Below are 19,179 nucleotides of genomic sequence, written 5' to 3' on the forward strand. Positions count from 1 at the left end.
TTGCATTTTTTTTATTTGTATGTGTGTTATGTATTTGGGGTACAAAAGGGGGTGGTGATGGACGGAGCATCTGAACCAATCAAACACTCACACCCAGTCAAAAGATCTGGGTTTGATCCATCATCATTCTTTAGCCCACTCTGCCACCCCAGTTCAGACATGGCTATATGCAAATCAGTCTGACCCTGTGCCTCCTGTGAACAGTCCAGCCCGAACTGCCAAGCCATGCCTTCCCTGGACCGGAAACAAGCTTCCGAGGACTGGTTTCTGGCATTCCAGCCGTCTTCAGCCCGGCTTGCTTGAATCCAGTGGCAAAGTGAGCAAGGGACTCACGTCTGAGCATACCCTGCCACACTTATGGCAGCCAAAGCGGTACAAAAGGGGGTGGTGATGGACGGAGCATCTGAACCAATCAAACACTCACACCCAGTCAAAATAACTGGGTTTGATCCATCACCGTTCTTAAGCCCACTCTGCCACCCCAGTTCAGACATGGCTATATGCAAATCAGTCTGACCCTGTGCCTCCTGGGAACAGTCCAGCCCGAACTGCCAAGCCATGCCTTCCCTGGACCGGAAACAGGCTTCTGAGGACCGGTTTCTGGCATTCCAGCCATCTTCAGCCTGGCTTGCTTGAATCCAGTGGCAAAGTGAGCAAGGGACTCACGTCTGAGCATACCCTGCCACACTTATGGCGGCCAAAGCGGTACAAAAGGGGGTGGTGATGGACGGAGCATCTGAACCAATCAAACACTCACACCCAGTCAAAAGATCTGGGTTGAATCCATCACCGTTCTTTAGCCCACTCTGCCACCCCAGTTCAGACATGGCTATATGCAAATCAGTCTGACCCTGTGCCTCCTGGGAACAGTCCAGCCCGAACTGCCAAGCCATGCCTTCCCTGGACCGGAAACAAGCTTCCGAGGACCGGTTTCTGGCATTCCAGCCGTCTTCAGCCCGGCTTGCTTGAATCCAGTGGCAAAGTGAGCAAGGGACTCACGTCTGAGCATACCCTGCCACACTTATGGCGGTCAAAGCGGTACAAAAGGGGGTGGTGATGGACGTAGCATCTGAACCAATCAAACACTCACACCCAGTCAAAAGATCTGGGTTTGATCCATCACCGTTCTTTAGCCCACTCTGCCACCCCAGTTCAGACATGGCTATATGCAAATCAGTCTGACCCTGTGCCTCCTGGGAACAGTCCAGCCCGAACTGCCAAGCGAAGCCTTCCCTGGACCGGAAACAAGCTTCCGAGGACCGGTTTCTAATGTATTTGGGGGGCATGACTATTTTATTTGTGCAATGTTTGGCATCACTGCGGTGTTCTGTCATCGTCCGCCATGTTTTTCATGTCCCGTCCACTGTGGTGGCTATACTGCAGCTCTTCTGCTGTTTTTCCCATTCAATCCTGTGTACGTCCGCGGCGGTCGGTAACAGCGGTTCCAACCGCGACACCCTCAGGGATATCCTAATTTCCCATGTGGTGTGTCCGCTCTCCTTGCGGCGGGTTGTTGCTTTTCCACAGCTTTTCCGACCGCCGCGGTCTGTTTTGGCCATCACCGCCCGCGTCGGACGGCTTTGCTTGGCCCGCTACCGCCGCAGGTCGGTCTTTAGTGGCGGTTGATCCTAATGTGGCCGCCGGTGTATCCTAATGACCCCCTTAGTCTTTAGTATTTTCCTCAAAAAACTGCTCCTGCTCTTACCAGGACTTTTTTTCTGTTTGTTAAGACATCTCTCTTCATGTAAATCTTCCTGGTGAGTTCTCTTCAAATACACACTTTTCTTTCATTGCTTTTTCTTTTGGTACTTCGCTGGCATGATGCAGTATTTTTAGGTAAACATCACTTACAACGAAACTTTTACAACGCACTACCATTACAACGTGGTCATTACAACGCAAACCATTACAACGAATTGGGCTGGGGGCGCTCTAGGATAGGGAATAAGTTTAATTTTCTATCCAACACCTTCCCTAGTGTCCACGGGGACTGGAGTTGGAATAGAAAATTATACTTACCACTATCCAGCACCTCTAAGCGCTATGCGTTGTAAAGGTTTGCGATGTAAAAACCGCGTTGTAAAGGCCGACGTTGTAATAGCCTGCGTTGTAACGTCATACATCAGTATTTTTAGTATCGATAAACACAACCTATAATAAAAAAATATATATAACATTACAAAAAAAATATATCAAATATTCTATTATATTACTTACAAGAACAGAGGGAGGAGTATGAGGACAAACCTCGGAGTATAAAAATAAGAGGACTTACAGTAAAAGAACAAGGAGTATGAAGCAAGGAAAAACTAATAAAAACTGAGAGTATAAATAGACAGTACAATATAACGGAATATAGAAACAGCCGCGGCCCGTGGAGGGAGTTGCGATGGGACAGGCAGGTGGGGCGGAGGTGGGGCAGGGTGAGGAGTGATAAACAACGAAATCTGGGGGCACATTACCAACAAGTAGTGATATTGATTGCTAAATAGGGTTAGCAACGATTTTTTTATCGCTGCCTATCGCTGGATATGTTAGCGGAGAAAACATGTTATTAGCAACGTTTTTCTCCGTTGTGCTCAAATATCCAGCCATAGCTGCAAAATGCATGAATATCGTTGAGAATACAGCGATATTCACGCATTAGAGATGAAATGGTCTTAGCCATGTTATCCACCTGCCATTGCTAACATGGCTAAGAACTGGTCTGGGCAGGTGTTAGTATTTGGAGATATTCGCGGTTAGCGCAAATATTTCCAAGGGTAAGCCTGCCTTGCTAATAGGCGATAGCGACGTTAGTGATTGCTTTCAGTTGCTAACTGGTTGGGTACACCCAGTTTGCACGTCATTAGCGATAAACATCGCTGACATGCAAAGCGGGCCTCAAACTGCTCGCTATCGCCTAAAAGCTATCGCTAACATCAGTTAGCGACAGGTTGCTAATAGGGCGATAGAATTATCGCCGTTTAGCGGCCGAAAACGGAAACTAAATCGTTGATAATTGCCTATCGCCCCCTTGGTAATATGCCCCCTGGATCATTGCAGGTAAGTAATCAATTAAATTAATAAAATGAATTTTGGGACATATTATCAACAAAAAGGTGATAGATTATGGGCCATATTATCAATAAAGGACGATACATTATCACCGCTTTTATCGATAGGAAATTGCCGGTAAAGCAGTGATTGTTGGATTCCACCTCAGAACGCCCACCACACTGCAGGAACGACGTATGGCCCAATCCGCTACCCCTGCCCATATGTCTCTCACCGAATAACACACGATGAGAAAGCAGATGAACACCGGGAGAGGGTGGGAGAGAGAAAAAATGAAAACAAGGAAGAGAGACAAGGGAACCACTCCTATGTCAGTTAGACCCTCCACGTGACTGCACCTATAAAACAAGGCGCAACGTTACTATTCATTACTGACATACATCAGACCCCTCCCCCTTTTAACCATGATCATGCCATACCCATCACAACGTCATTGACTTTCTTACCAGAGCTAAATGCAAAGAATATCCAGTGGGGGACGTGGTCCTTTCTAGCCTTGCTCTCCGTTTCTCAGTTGGAGTCCAATCCAGGAAGTAGACTTCAAAACAAACCCAACCCTTCTCGTTAAAAGTACTCGGGGGAAAAAGTCTAATAAGGCCAGAAAAAAAACCCTGGTTAAAGTTAAGGGAACATAACTCTCCAAAACGAGGGTAATAGGGCAAAATCCACAAACAGTAGGAGCGGAGCACCTTCTCTGCTCCGGTCGGAATCCACGGACGCCAAAAGTGCCCAAATCGGCACAACGACGTCGAGTGGCTGCAAAAGATGCAGAAGCCGGACCCGCTGGGCAAGCGCACAGCCGTGCGGCACTCCGGAAAGTTACAGAGCGGCTCCATTGCACCACCAAAGCAGCTGTCCTCCAAAGCGAAGCTTCCACCGAGGTTACTGGAGCCCCAGAACCCCCAAAGCACTAGGTTCCGACTCTGAAATGGGAATTGACAAAAACGATCAACTCGACGAAACGTAGGAATCCAAAAGAGGTCCACGGGAAAAGGGAGGGCGGCAGGGAGGGAAAACAAGACAAAAAGGCACGGGGCTAGAAGCAGGGGAGACAGCTCAAGAAGTGCTTATGAGCCCAAAAGCACCATAGTCTCCAAAACCAGAACAAACAAAAACACTTCCAGGACCTGGAATCAAACCTAGAAAAGATACCAAGCAAAAAGGAAGGGGCGTACACAGCTTAAATCCCCAATCAGGTAAGTCATGTGATGGATAGTGCATGGTCATAGAAAGGGGACTAGGCGTGAATCCTAACAGTGATAATGCTCTCGATAATATAATCTTATGAATTCCCATAGAAATCCAGGTTATGGTGATAACCTGGGCTTCTATGGAAATTCACAAGGATATATTATCGAGACCATTATTGCCGCTTTAGTGGCAGTTTCCTATCGATAAAAGCGGTGCTAATGTATCGTCCTTTATTGATAATATGGCCCATAATCTATCACCTTTAATTGTATCGCCGAGTCTTGATAATATACCCCATAATTCGTTAATGTACACAGATACACGCACTCACATACAACTTTTCAACTCACCTTTCAAATTGAATTCTAGATTAACAAGAATACCACTCACACAGTGGATATTTTTCTACAAAATCTCTGGAGTTCAGTGTTTGCAGCACAACCGTCAAATTGAACATTTTCCCTCTCATTTTACGCATACATACATATAAATAACCAATTAAAATCCTGTTCACACTAATTCAAAAGAAAACACACGTTTCTATTGGTTTAACATTCCAAAGCTTTTGAACTAATAGAACTTTCAACCCTTCACCCGTTCCAGAATCTGCCAATTACCATAGAAACACTTCAGGGAACACCTTACTCAGCACACAGGTGAAAAGTTCATCATACATTGTTGCAAATTAAAACAGCAAGTGTGCTTGACTGGAGAATATACCAGCTTATCTTATGTAACCTTCTTTTTTATCACTTTTTCTTAACCAATAAAAATAAGGCTTTTAAAAAACAGAATGATGGAACCTAGTTTTCTGTAAAATGTTGTCAACCAATCATTTCTTTTCGTTTTTTGAAACCAGCATGTTGTCCACCATTTTAGAAAAATCTTACTTTTGAAACTAGCATTTCAGTTACAGACGCCATCAGAGTGCATCCAGACCTCTCTTAAAATGCTTACAGTGTGGATTGTGGGACACAGCTGTATTTTCTGGAGTCAAAGGTACGCAAAACAGAAAAGAATTCACAAGGACCTAGGTTTACCAAATGTAGACATTAAATGGATTGAACAGAGAGGATTAAAGTTGTACCAATTGATGCCATTGGTGAAATCCTTTATGCATCCTGAACACCCTGACCTCATAATTGTGCACTGTTGTGGCAATGACCTAGGCACTTTGACTGGGGTAGCTCTGGAAATGCTCATGAAGGACACCTTTGCCCAATTGATGACACTGTTCCCCAAAACTGTCTTTGTATATTCTAATATATGCCAAAGGCAGAGATGGAAGCGGTCCAACCATTATTGTCCACAGTTTGAAAAAGCTAGGAAATATGTGAATAAATCTGTTTCTGCCTTTCTCCGAGACTACCGAATGGGGTCCATTTACAACAATAATCTGCGTTTCAATATGCATGGCATCTATAGGAGAGATGGTGTACATTTTACAGATGAGGGGAACGGAGTGTTCCTTATAAACTTAAGACTGTGCATCGGGTACTTACTTGTAGGTACTAAAATCTCGTAATAAACACAACGGCTCTTTTTAGAGCCACACAACACATACACAAATACACTTCATAAATATCTAAATTTATTTTTAGTTTTCTTGCTTACGTACGCTTACGTGACGACTTTCAACATTGCAGCTGTACATCGTCCATACGTAGTTGGTACGCGTACAATAAATCTACCACCCCCTGAGCAACACTATAGGTTCAGAATGTTTCGATCGTGCCCCCTTTCCTTATTTGTCAACTTTGTTTTACTGTTTCCTTGTGACTCGGCTGCCGTGACAAATAAGATGGCTTGCAACATTTCCTGGCTTGTAGTATTGACAGCCAATCAGCATGCAGCTCCTGCTCGTAATTGTACATATTTCTGTACGCGTACGCTGCGATTTTTCTTAAAAAAAAAAAATAGAGCCTAAACATGCATGTACGACCCCCTAACCACGCATGATCGTCACCACGAAGCCATTAGCATGCATTTCGGGTCATATTATCTACAAAACGAGTTAGATTATCGCCACTTCATCGGCACTTTCCTGCTGATAAAAGCGGAGATAATGTGTCGCCTTTTGTTGATATCGCGTTTTGTTGATAATATGGCCCAAAATTCATTTCATTAATGTAATTGTTTAGCTACCTGCAATCATGCAGATTCCGTTGTTTATCACCCCTCACCTTGCCCCTCCCACGCCCGCCCTGCTTGCCCCATCGCAAGTCCCTGCACGGGCCGAGACGGCTGAGACGCGGTTGCGATCTAGTCATTTACCACAGAGTTGTGGGGAATCCTTGGTGAGGCGCGTGCTTACTAACGAGTGCGCACTTTATCGAAGACGTTTCGGAGTTCAGACCCGTTTTGAGTTGTTCTTGAGACATTCGTGAAGAGAAAGTGGAAATATTTCTGTGGCAGTTAAAGGAAGTTGTTTGACAAGTTAGCGAGTAAGTAAATTTACCTAACATTATAGACAATATTGAATGTACTCAGTCGATGTATTTTCTCTAACTTAAAACAAGAAACGATAATATTTGTGTTAAGCAAGGTCTTAAGGGAAAAGAACACATTGAGTTAGGAATAGTAGAAAGACTTTTAAATTAAGAAGGAACATTAATAAAAAACACAAGATATTGAAGTATTGACAGAATAGATAACAAGCAACTGCATAAAGAAAAGTTAGTAGAAGAACAGAAGGAAATTAAGAATATAAAAATTAGATAATAAACTGAGAGGCCTAGGTTAATGAATGTTAGGTAATTATAGTTGTATAATTTTGCAAAGGACTAAAAGTCTACTAATGGAATGTTATTAGATAATGGTATTTATATAGTATTTTTTGTAGGCCAAAATAGGTGAAAACGGTAGTTTTACATTATATATTACAAAAAGTGATAAAATTAGCTGTTTATATTTTTATACAAGGAGCAAGAACATAAAGGAAAAGTTATGGAAAGAGAACAGCCTGATACTCAGGAGATTTTGGATATTACCTTGAGTGCAATTGAAAAACTAATCGTCTCTGTCACAGGCAATGAGAGTGAAGAAGGGGAAATTAGTGCTGCAGACCTGAATTGTGATTTCGAAGATGAAAGCTTTGATGGAGATTTCGTTGAAGTTTTAAATTATATTGAAATTTTAGAACACATTAAATCAGAACCTGCTGACGAGGACATTGATCTGAATCATATATCTGATGAAGTTGTATTGGAATGTCTGTTAAATTATGAGATGTTACAGGAATACATTTATTGTTGAAAAATAATAAAGGTTTGAGCACTATCTACTAATGTATTTATTGTACTAAAAGTGAAGCAGTTATAGATTCAGTTATATATTCTTTAAATGTTTGTATTGATTTAAAATATGTAAAGTGGGTTTGAGGGTATCGATTGCTTAAAATCCGTATGGAGTATACATGCAGTCTTGTATGCAGGTGCAAACTTGTGTTTTATGCCTTCAATTCCCCAGTCTGTATCATTAGACTTCCACCAAACACCCTGACACTGCTGTTTTAGTATTGTAGTGAGCCACTCAGCAGTATGTTCTTTTTGATTGTACAGTGGTAAAACTGAAGCTGTAATAAATTTAGTGAGGAACTTTCTTTGCTGAAGTGTAATGATCCAGTCAGTATCTAGATAGTCATGGATTAAAAGAGGACTTAGTGCATAGGCTGTTTCAAACCTCTATGGACTGTGGATGCACTGTTCTATGCACCAGCAAACTTATGTTTTATACGTTCAATTCCACAATGTGTATCCTAATACTTCCAGCAAACATTCTCCCACTACTGTTTCAATATTGTAGTGAGCCATTCAGCAGTATGTGTTTATCTGTTTACTGTGGTACAACTGAGGCTGTTATAAATTCAATCAGGTTCTTTCCTTGCAGTCTTGTAATCATCCACCCACTATCTAAGTAGTCATGCTTTAAAATAGGCCTGATGGCATAGACTGCTTCAAACCCTTATAAACGATGTATGCAGTCTTCTATGTACTTTCAAATTTGTGTTTTATACGTTCAATTTACTAGTTTGTATCTTTACACTTCCAGCAAACACTCTGTCACTGTTGTTTTAGTTTTGAAGTGACTCATTTATCGGTATGTAGTAATCCTATTACTACATTAAAACACTAATGGGCACATGTACAATAACTCGCATATCCCCAGGAATATGTCAGTTATTGTGCTCCGTGACACTACCACCATGGATGCGTCGTATTTACAATGCGATGTACCAAGGGCCAAAAATGAAACATATATGTGATGTATCTGTGCTGTAAAGGTGGTGCATTGTTTGAGTTATATTGGAAGTGCAACGTATCTCTAGCAATGGTCTGGGGGCCATATGCTCAGACTGTTGTGTTAATCCTTACACCTGCTTCAAGGTAGTGCAGGGTTTTGACACAGCAAGAGCGCAAAAGTGACAAAGTGAAATCTTGTAGATTTTAGTGAGCCACTTTTAGGAGGTGTTCCTGCAGCGGAACGCCCCCCCCCTCCCCCCCTATGTAGGAATGTCTCCTTCTGGTACAGGGATTTACAATGTAATGCACCTCCCACATACGTCACATTCTAAATACCACATACCATGGCGCATCTTTTGCACCACTGCTTTATCAGAAATGTGATGCAACGGTGGTGTAAAAGAGACACAAGAGTGTTGTAAAAATACCCCTAACAAACACTTACAAATTCACCCAGGTAGTTTCACTAGCAGTGCATTCTTTTTGAATTTACTTTTGTTATTAATTTACATTAAAAATATGAAATGTAACTTTAAAAATAAAATAAATATTAGTATTTATAATAAAAATGTAGGCAATTACTATAAAAAGAAAGAAATATAATAATTAGTATATTTCAAAATTATCATTTACAAAACCTTTGAAATTCACTGAAAAAACCATGGGTTTCACACACGTTATTGTTAGGAATTAGAATTTAAAAAAACTTAGAAATTCACTGAAAAAACATAGATTTTACACACGTTATAGTTAGGAATTAGCATTTAGAAAACCTTAAAAATTCCCTGAAAAAACCATAGGTTTCACCCATGTTATAGTTAGCTAGACATTTCTCTCATACAAAACATTTGAAATTCCTCCGTTATAGTTAGCTCAGCTAACTATAACTTGCGCGACCGCAATGCACTGCTGATGATGTCACATATTACATCACTCATGACATGGTCAGTGACATCACTCATGACATCACTGATGACATCTCAAATGACATCCCTGATGACATCACTGATGGCATCATCCTTGTGGCATACCTCCTCTCACTGTAGTATAACCTTTGATACACACGATCAAAAATAGAAACTACAATTTTCAAAAAAATGGAGATAGCAATTTCAGTTAGAACAATCTATTCAGTAATTCCAAAATCTACATACACATCCACTCATTCACCAACAGTTCTATATAGTCACTCATGATATGTACTCATACACTTATATATCCTGTTATACACCGGCACTCATCTATAGAGTCACTCACACACATACTCACACATGCAAATAAACGATCAAACATCCATTTATTTGCACATACAGCTATACACACACCACTACACTAACTTCTACAGAATCGTAGACTCTCTTAAACAATCACTTATAGAATGTCATAGTTATTTATACAGGAAATCTTAGAATCTCTCGCTCTCACATATACTCACTTATATACATCAATACTCACATATACTAGTTTAAAACATATGTACTTACTCATAAAGATACTATTGAGCCAGTCATCCACTTACTATCACACCCATACACACACTCATCCACAAATACAGTTGTGCACACATGCTGTCTTCAAAACACATACAAACAGTGAGTCACCCATTCATGCATCTATGCGGTAAGTAATACCCCCACCAAACCATACAGACACTCATACTGATACTCAAAAAACCAACTAATAACCCATATAGACACTCGTGTAGCTACTCACCAACCCATGCAGCCACTTATACACAAAGTGAGGCACTGATACAGATATTTACATATTTAAACATTACTCGCTAATACATGTATTCACTAAGATACACTTAATAAGTCAGTTATACAATGAAAGTTACAAAAAAAACATCCATTTACACACTTATTTACCTATTTATTCTTCAGTCGACCTTTAGATATACATATATAAAAATATTTATTTTTCAGAAAGACACACATCCAGTGGATGATGACATCAGTGATGTCATCAGTGATGTCATTTGAGATGTCATCAGTGATGTCATGAGTGATGTCACTGACCATGTCATGAGTGATGTAATATGCGACGTCATCAGCAGTGCATTGCGGGCGCGCAAGTTATAGTTAGCTGAGCTAACTATAACGGAGGAATTTCAAAGGTTTTGTATGAGAAAAATGTCCAGCTAACTATAACATAGGTGAAACCTATGGTTTTTTCAGTGAATTTCTATGGTTTTTTTAAATGCTAATTCCTAACTATAACGTGTGTGAAACCTATGGTTTTTTCAGTGAATATATAAATAAATAAAATATATGTGTATATATATATATATATATGTGTATAACCTACTGGCGGTCGCCCGTAGGTAGTTATAATTAGGACCTAGTTTCCATAGGAAATCCACAACATTCTATTGGGAATAACTTTGGCGCCCGTTGAGGAATTTGCGTGTAATTTTCCAAAATTTAGGCCAGCTCCGCTCCGCTTCTTCTCTGGAAGTTTCGGGGGGATTCGTCATGCAGGGGCTGAGAAAAAAGGGGGGTCCCAAAATGTGTTTTCCCCATGTTAATTTCCATAGGACCAATAGACAAGGCTACAGCCCGAACCGCTAAATGAAATTACACCAAACTTTGCAAAATTGTAGGGACTGGTACGCAGAAGTGCCTTTTCTATATTTGGTGAAAATTGCTTCAGTGGTTTTTACTTAACTTTAAAAACTCATATATTTCTATATGCGCGCTTCGGGCGCTTACCGGTATGCGTACCCGGGAGCGCACCCGGCGCGCCACGGGAGTGCGCGAGCGGAAAGCTGATTGGCTCTTGGGTGTCTGTCAACATTCCAAACAGTCTGGAGAGTCCACCATCTTGTGTCTCGGTAGAACCGAGACACAAGAGGTGAAAAAAAAAGGGGGAAATGATTAAAAGGGAGCAGGGTAGACACCCCCTAACCCCCTAGGTTTTCTGAGGGGGGCCTAGAAGGACCCTGAAAAAAAAACTAAAAAATGTTTTTGACATTTTTGCGGGGTAAGCGCTGGGTGCGTTCCCATGTACGCTTCCTGGTACGCGTACCCTGAGCGCACCACGGGGAAAAACAGTAAAAAATATTAGAGTAAAAAAATAATTAAGAGTGCTTAGATGTAGGGTAGCTGTTGTGTTATGTGGGTGTTTTTTGTATCTACATGTAGGTACCGATGCAGATTTTAAAATTCAAGAGGAATACTCTATTCCCCTAATCTGAGAAATGTACAACGTTTCCTCTGTAGATATCTTGCATGTTGTAACGCAAGTTATTGTGGTATATGGAACCCATACCTTAGTCTCTCAGGAAAGCAGAAACAGATACTTTTGGGACCCCCTGCTAAGGCCTGGGGGGTCAGGGGCAATCTACCCTGCCCCCTTTTCACGTTCTCAACTATTACATGTCACTCTCTTCTGAAACTACACAAAATGGCGGCAATAGGGTGCATCAGAGACAGACAGTGAGAGAAAGGAGGCAGGAGATGAAGAAAAGATGTCAAATACACATTTGAGAAAATATAGTGGGTGAAGGGAAGTAACTATGAGTAAACTGACTTTGTAACATAAAAATGTTGCAGTCTATACTATAAGTCTCACTTTATACTACAATCACTTCGCTACTACCTCATAAATTACAAATAAAAATGAATAATGTCTTAATGTTTTAATTTCTAAATATAAATGTATTCTTCTGAATTTTCATAATTTAAAAGAACTAGTAATATGTCTTCATCAGGAATTTCCTCTTCAATCACATCATCAGGAATCTCCTCATCAAAAGTCTGCAAAGGTGAATCCTGGAACTCTATGGTCTCCAAACATTCGAGAAATTTGCCGTCAAGAGACTGATCAAAAAAATCCCTCATGTCATCTCCTCCAACAGAAACTTCTTCATTAAGCATGGGCGTAAAATCCGTTCCGCTCGCGGATTTTGCGGATTTTCGGCAAATTCGCAATCCGCGAACTCTCGCGAACTTGCCAAAAATTCGTAAAATCCGTGCGAAGCGGATTTTTTGCTTGGTCGCACTTGCCAACTAGAATACTATACAATTTCGCGGGAGTAAACACTTGCGAACATGTAGATGCGGCGGGCAGCGACAATCTCGCAATTGCGAGATTGCAAAATTTGCAATTTCGCACTTGAAATCCACCAGCAGGCAGCATAAACCTTGAAAATTATGATTTTTATCAGAATAACTCCTCAGGTTGACATTTGCCTGCATTTTTTCTTTGCAAGGAGTCCATTTTGGGGGGGGTGGGAGGAAGAAAGTGTCCCACATTCTCCAACTTCCTGTTCCTGTCCAGCAGGCTCCTCCCAGTGCTTTCTTCATGTGCTGGTCACTTTGATTTGGATCTTGACTTGGAAGGATTACTTGTTGTGGATGCTGCGGGATATTTGGATTTTGGCAAAACTGAAAGCACTCAGCAGGTGCAAAAGTTCAATCTTATCATTAGTAACCATTCCCTGTAGTGCTTCCTGAGGGGCCCCTGCAGAGTTCATTTGCCTATTTGCAACTATTCTATGACCCTGCTCTGACCCTCACAGCAGGCTCAGAGAATAGCTACAAGTATACAACAAAGGTCCTGTTAAAAAAATTACACTGCAACAGAAAGCAATTACAGACAAAACTGAAACAACTCAGCAGGTGCAAAAGTTCAATCTTATCATTAGTAACTATTCCCTGTAGTGCTTCCTGAGGGGCCCCCTCAGAGTTCAGTTGCCTACTTGCAACTATTCTATGACCCTGCTCCGACCCTCACAGCAGGCTCAGAGAATAGCTACAAGTAGGCCACAAAGGTCCTGTGAAAAAAAATTGCACTGCAACAGAAAGCAAATTACAGATAAGGAAGCAGGTGCCAGCCAGACTGGAAGTTTAAATTCAGTGACACATTAATCAACCCCAAATTAATTCATGTCAGTTGAAGCAGGACAGGTGTGCTTGCTTTTTTTCACCCCCATAATCTACAGTGATAAACCAACCAGAGAGTGGCAGTGATGTACCAGAGGGTGGCATGGGTGTACCAGAGGGTGGCAGTGGTGAAACAGAGGATGCTGTGAACCTGTGATGATGAACCAGACGTAGAAACAACATAGTCGCGGCCGTTGCGAGCCGACAAGTAAGTTCGCAATTGCGAACTGGTACACAACCCTCGCGAACTGGCAGAAATCCTTGCGAACACAAAAAAAACCAAAAAATCTGCAAATTCGCGAGAGTTCGCGGATTTTGCGGAATGCGAATCCATAAATACGCAAGTTCGCGGATTGCCAATTCGCAAAATCCGCCCATGCTTATTCTTCATTAATGGTGCTGTCGATAACCGGGACATTCAAAATGTCCATAAAAGTAGTGGAAAATTCAAAAGAAATTTCGACGGTCTCTTTATTGTGATCCATTTTATTTTGAAATTTCTTGCTGTAAATTGCAGAAAAAAATAATCACTTTCATTTATCGTTTTTAGTAATACATAATATAAAACTAGCTTTATCAAATATTTAGTTGTTTAATATTAATATGCACACATTTTTTCAAATACTTTATATAACTATATCATTAGAGTTAAGTCACTGTAGAGGTCAAGTTGACAAAGGTACTTCTGAGTTTTTAACAGTGAAGTTAACTTTGGACAGTGTATAGTATCAGGCAGGAAGTAGAAATATAAAGCACTGCATGTGATGAAGCCTAACTCAATCCATAACTATAACAGAAGGACAGTAAATAACTAACAGAAAACATTTTTCCAATTAACTTACAGTTAATTAACAACTCACCTTTTAGAAAGCAGGAGAAGAGCTAGTACTGTGTAAATCTCACACCAGAAATTGAACACCAAAAATTCCTCACAAGTGTATCTCAGACAGTACTATCACAAAATGGCTGTGTTTCCCTCTCATTTTTGATATATACATGACCAATCAAACTTCATCACCCACAAATTCAAAACCAAAGTAACATTTTAATTGGTTCTAAATTTCAACACTTTCAAATGTGTTTTCCCCATGCAATTTTCCATAGGACATTTAGACACGGCTACAGGCCGAACGGCTGAACGGAATTACACCAAACTTGGCAAACTGGTAGGGACTGGTACGTAGTAGGGCGTTTTCCAGATTTGTTTAAAATTGCTCCAGTAGTTTTTATGAAAAGTAACTTAAAAAACACATATATATCTCTATGCGCACTTCGAGCGCTTACCGGTACGCGTACCAGTAAGCGTACCCGGCGCGCCACGGAAGTGTGTGAGCGGAAAGCTGATTGGCTCTCGAGTGTCTGTCAACATTCCAAACAGTCCGGAGAGTCCGCCATCTTGTGTCTCGGTAGAACCGAGACACAAGAGGTGAAAAAAAAAGGGGGAAATGATTCAAAGGGGCAGGGTAGATACCCTATGACCCCCTAGGTTTTCTGAGGGGGGCCTAGAAGGACCCTGAAAGGCAAAACAACTTTTTTTTAAAAACTTTTCGCGGGGTAACCGCTGGGTGCGTTCCCATGTACGCTTCCCGGTACGCGTACCCTGAGCGCACCATGGGAAAAAACAGTGAAAGAAAATAGTGTTTGGAGGTAGGGTAGCTCTGAAAAGAGCTGTTGTGTTATGTGGGTGTTTTTTGTACCTACAAGTATGTACTGATGCAGAGTCTAAAATTCAAGAGGAAGACTCTATTCCCCTCATCTGTAAAATGTACACCATCTCGACTATGGATGCCTTGCATGTTGTAACGCAAGATTGTTGTGGTATATGGAACCCATACCATAGTCTCTGAGGAAAGTGCCTTTGCCTTTGGCATGTGTTAGAATATACCAAGGCCGTTTTTGGAAAATGTGACATCAATTGCCCAAAGATGTCCTTTAAAAGCATTTCCAGACCTACCCCAGTCAAAGTGCCCAGGTCATTTCACCACAGTGCACAATTTTGAGGTCAGGGTGTGGTAGATGCATAAAGGATTTTACCAATGGTATCAATTGGTGACATCTCAATCCTCTCTGGCAAATCCACATAATATCCACATTTGATAAAATAAAGGTTGTGAATACCACTGTTTGCTGCATTTCTTTCACTCCAGTGGACAAAGCTATGACCCACAATCCAGACTTTAGGCATCTTGAAGGTAGATGTGGTTGTATTCAGATGAGTTGTGAAAATGAAATGGCAGTTTTAAAGTAGGAGTTATGAAAAAAAGTGGTTGAGATTCAGTGCACTTGAAAAAGAAGAAATGATTGGTGTTTTTTTTAAAAATTCTCCACCGAAAATTAGGGTGCATGCTTTTGTTTTTTGAAAGAAGTAATTCTAATGGTTGAAAAAAAGTCATTGAAAGAAACATTGCACATGATTAGCTAGTATATTGAGAGCTCAAACACCCTTGCTGGATTCATTTGCAACATAGTATGATGAACTTTTCACCTGTGTGCTGAGTTAGGTGGGAGTTACCATGGTAACAGGCTGAATGATCACTGAGGGGATGGGTGAATATTATGTGAGTTTGAAAGTGTTGAAATGTAGAACCAATTAAAATGTCAGTTTGGTTTTGAAATAGTGTGGGCAGAATTTTGATTGGTTAAGTCCAGGGATATGTGTGAAGAATTACAGAGAATCAGGGACCTTTGTGGTTGCAGTGTTTCAGGTGAATTTCAGAGATTCTGCTTAAGAAAATCTGGTGTCTGTGACTGACACTGTTCTAAATCTTCAAAAGCATTTTTAAAGGTGAGTAATGATTCATTTAATATAGATAGAGTGCTGTATGCACTACGGGGAAGATTAAGAAGCATATTGGGCTTGTTTATTCTTGCATTGTGTCTCATGTTTCTTTGTAATGCTGGCAAAAAATATGAATGGTGCATATTGGAAATGTATTTTGGAAATGAGTCAGGTTTCTGCCTTGTAATGTAGTGGTCATTTAAATGGGCTGTGCTCTGTGTGTAAAACAATTTACTATGCTACATGTTTTTCGGTAAAATGTAAGATGGTGAGAGATGGTGAGACGGTATGAGCACAGACACACATAGTGGAGGCAGAGACAGACATGGTAGATTACATGTAACATCCTGGTCATGTGCCTAAGATCACACTGTGAGTCAAGCTTGATTTTAAATGAATCTGGGTGAATAATGTGCTTAGTTGATGTGTTTAAATATATGGGAATACATGTATTCTTGAAGTCAGTTAGGCTTTAGGATATGTACTAGTAGAGAATCTTAGGCAGCATGAAAAAATGTTAGGCCTCTTACTTCACAAATAGGCTCTAAGCTGTGCAATAAAGATCCAGGGTGTGCTGTTGAAATGAAAAAGGAATGTTATGTCTTACTTATATGTATATGGTCTGTTTTTTGTCAGTAGAGACAGTGAGATAGTATGAGCACAAACACACATAGTGGAGGCAGAGACAGACATGGTAGATTACATTTAACATCCTGGTCATGTGCCTAAGATCACACTGTGCGTCAAGCTTGATTTTAAATGAATCTGGGTGAATAATTTGCTTAGTTGATGTGTTTAAAAATATGGGAATACATGTATTCTTGAAGTCAGTTATTCTCAGGATACTTGTGGCAGTTCTTAGAGTGAGTGGTCACCTTGTTATTCAAGATATATATATATATTTGGGGTAAAGAGTTAGGGGGGAGAATTCTCATGCTTGTTCCTTGTGTCTCTATTGTAGGGAGCCAGATGCATACATAGGAGTGTGGTCTACAACCTTACCAACCCTGTCCAAAGATGGTTTCTGGCTGCCACAGTGTTATGTTTTATTTATCCATTTTTACCCCTTCCCCTTGAGTGGCCATATCTGTGGAGTGTATCTTTACCGCACGCAGGTAGTGCCGCGGATAGGGAAGGGGCAAATTAGCTTCCTCGCTCCTGCTGTACCGGCTTATTTAAGGTTAGTAAACCAGTCTCTGTTCTGACAGTCAGTTAGGCTTTAGGATATGTACTAGTAGTGAATCTTAGGCAGCATGTCTGTTAGGCCTCTTACTTCACAAATAGGCTCTAAGCTATGCAATAAAGATCCAGGGTGTGCTGTTGAAATGAAAAAGAATTGTTATGTCTTGCTTATATATATATGGTCTGTTTTTTGCCAGTAGAGACAGTGAGATAGTATGAGCACAAACACACATATTGGAGGCAGAGACAGACATAGTAGATTACAAGTAACATCCTGGTCATGTGCCTAAGATCACACTGTGAGTCAAGCTTGATTTTAAATGAATCTGGGTGAAAAATTTGCTTAGTTGATGAGTTTAAAAATATGGGAATACATGTATTCTTGAAGCCAGTTAGGGTTTAGGATATGTACTAGTAGTGAATCTTAGGCAGCATGTCTGTTAGGCCTCTTACTTCACAAATAGGCTCTAAGCTGTGCAATAAAGATCCAGGGTGTGCTGTTGAAATGAAAAAGGAATGTTATGTCTTGCTTATATATATATGGTCTGTTTTTGCCAGTAGAGACAGTGAGATAGTATGAGCACAAACACACATAGTGGAGGTAGAGACAGACATGGTAGATTACATGTAACATCCTGGTTGTGTGCCTAAGATCACACTGTGAGTCAAGCTTGATTTTAAATGAATCTGGGTGAATAATTTGCTTAGTTGATGTGTTTATAAATATGGGATTACATGTATTCTTGAAGTCAGTTAGGCTTTAGGATATGTACTAGTAGTGAATTTTAGGCAGCATGTCTGTTAGGCCTCTTACTTCACAAATAGGCCCTAAGCTGTGCAATAAAGATCCAGGGTGTGCTGTTGAAAAGAAAAACCAACGCTATGTCTTGCTTATATATATATATGGTCTGTTTTTTGCCAGTAGAGACAGTGAGATAGTATGAGCGCAAACACATGTAGTGGAGGCATAGACAGACATGGTAGGTTACATGTAACATCCTGGTCATGTGCCTAAGATCACACTGTGAGTCAAGCTTGATTTTAAATGAATCTGGGTGAATAATTTGCTTAACTGATGTGTTTAAAAATATGGGAATACATGTATTCTTGAAGTCAGTTAGGCTTTAGGATATGTACTAGTAGTGAATCTTAGGCAGCATGTCTGTTAGGCCTCTTACTTCACAAATGGGCTCTAAGCTGTGCAATAAAGATCCAGGGTGTGCTGTTGAAATGAAAAATGAATGTTATGTCTTGCTTATATATATATATGGTCTGTTTTTTGCCAGTAGAGACAGTGAGATAATATGAGCACAAACACACATAGTGGAGGCAGAGACAGACATGGTAAATTACATCTAACATCCTGGTCATGTGCCTAAGATCACACTGTGAGTCAAGCTTGATTTTAAATGAATCTAGGTGAATAATTTGCTTAGTTGATGTGTTTAAAAATATGGGAATACATGTATTCTTGAAGTCAGTGTCACATACTCAGTCAGATAGAAGGATAAACTCAGAAAACTACAGGTCCCAAAATGCCTAGATAGTGATCTGTCCTTTGTGTTTATAAATTCTTTCCTTCCTCCTTCTGTTTCCTATATAGACGCCACTCAGTCATGGACTCGGGGCTTGTCACTCGTTCTTTTGAGATAGCCCGAGTCCAAAGAATACAAACCGCCAGAGAAGCCATCCACCTACTAACTGTGAGGTGACAAGTTCGAAACACCCTTCGGCAGCGGATGCAAGAGGCCGCGGGTGTTTTCCTGATTTTTGAGAAGACATCGAGTTCGCGCTGGAGCGCGTCCGTGATCTATGACCTTTCGACAGAGCTGAAGTACAC

This window comes from Lissotriton helveticus, chromosome 8, assembly GCF_964261635.1.
Source record: "Lissotriton helveticus chromosome 8, aLisHel1.1, whole genome shotgun sequence".
Taxonomy (NCBI): Eukaryota; Metazoa; Chordata; class Amphibia; order Caudata; family Salamandridae; genus Lissotriton; species Lissotriton helveticus.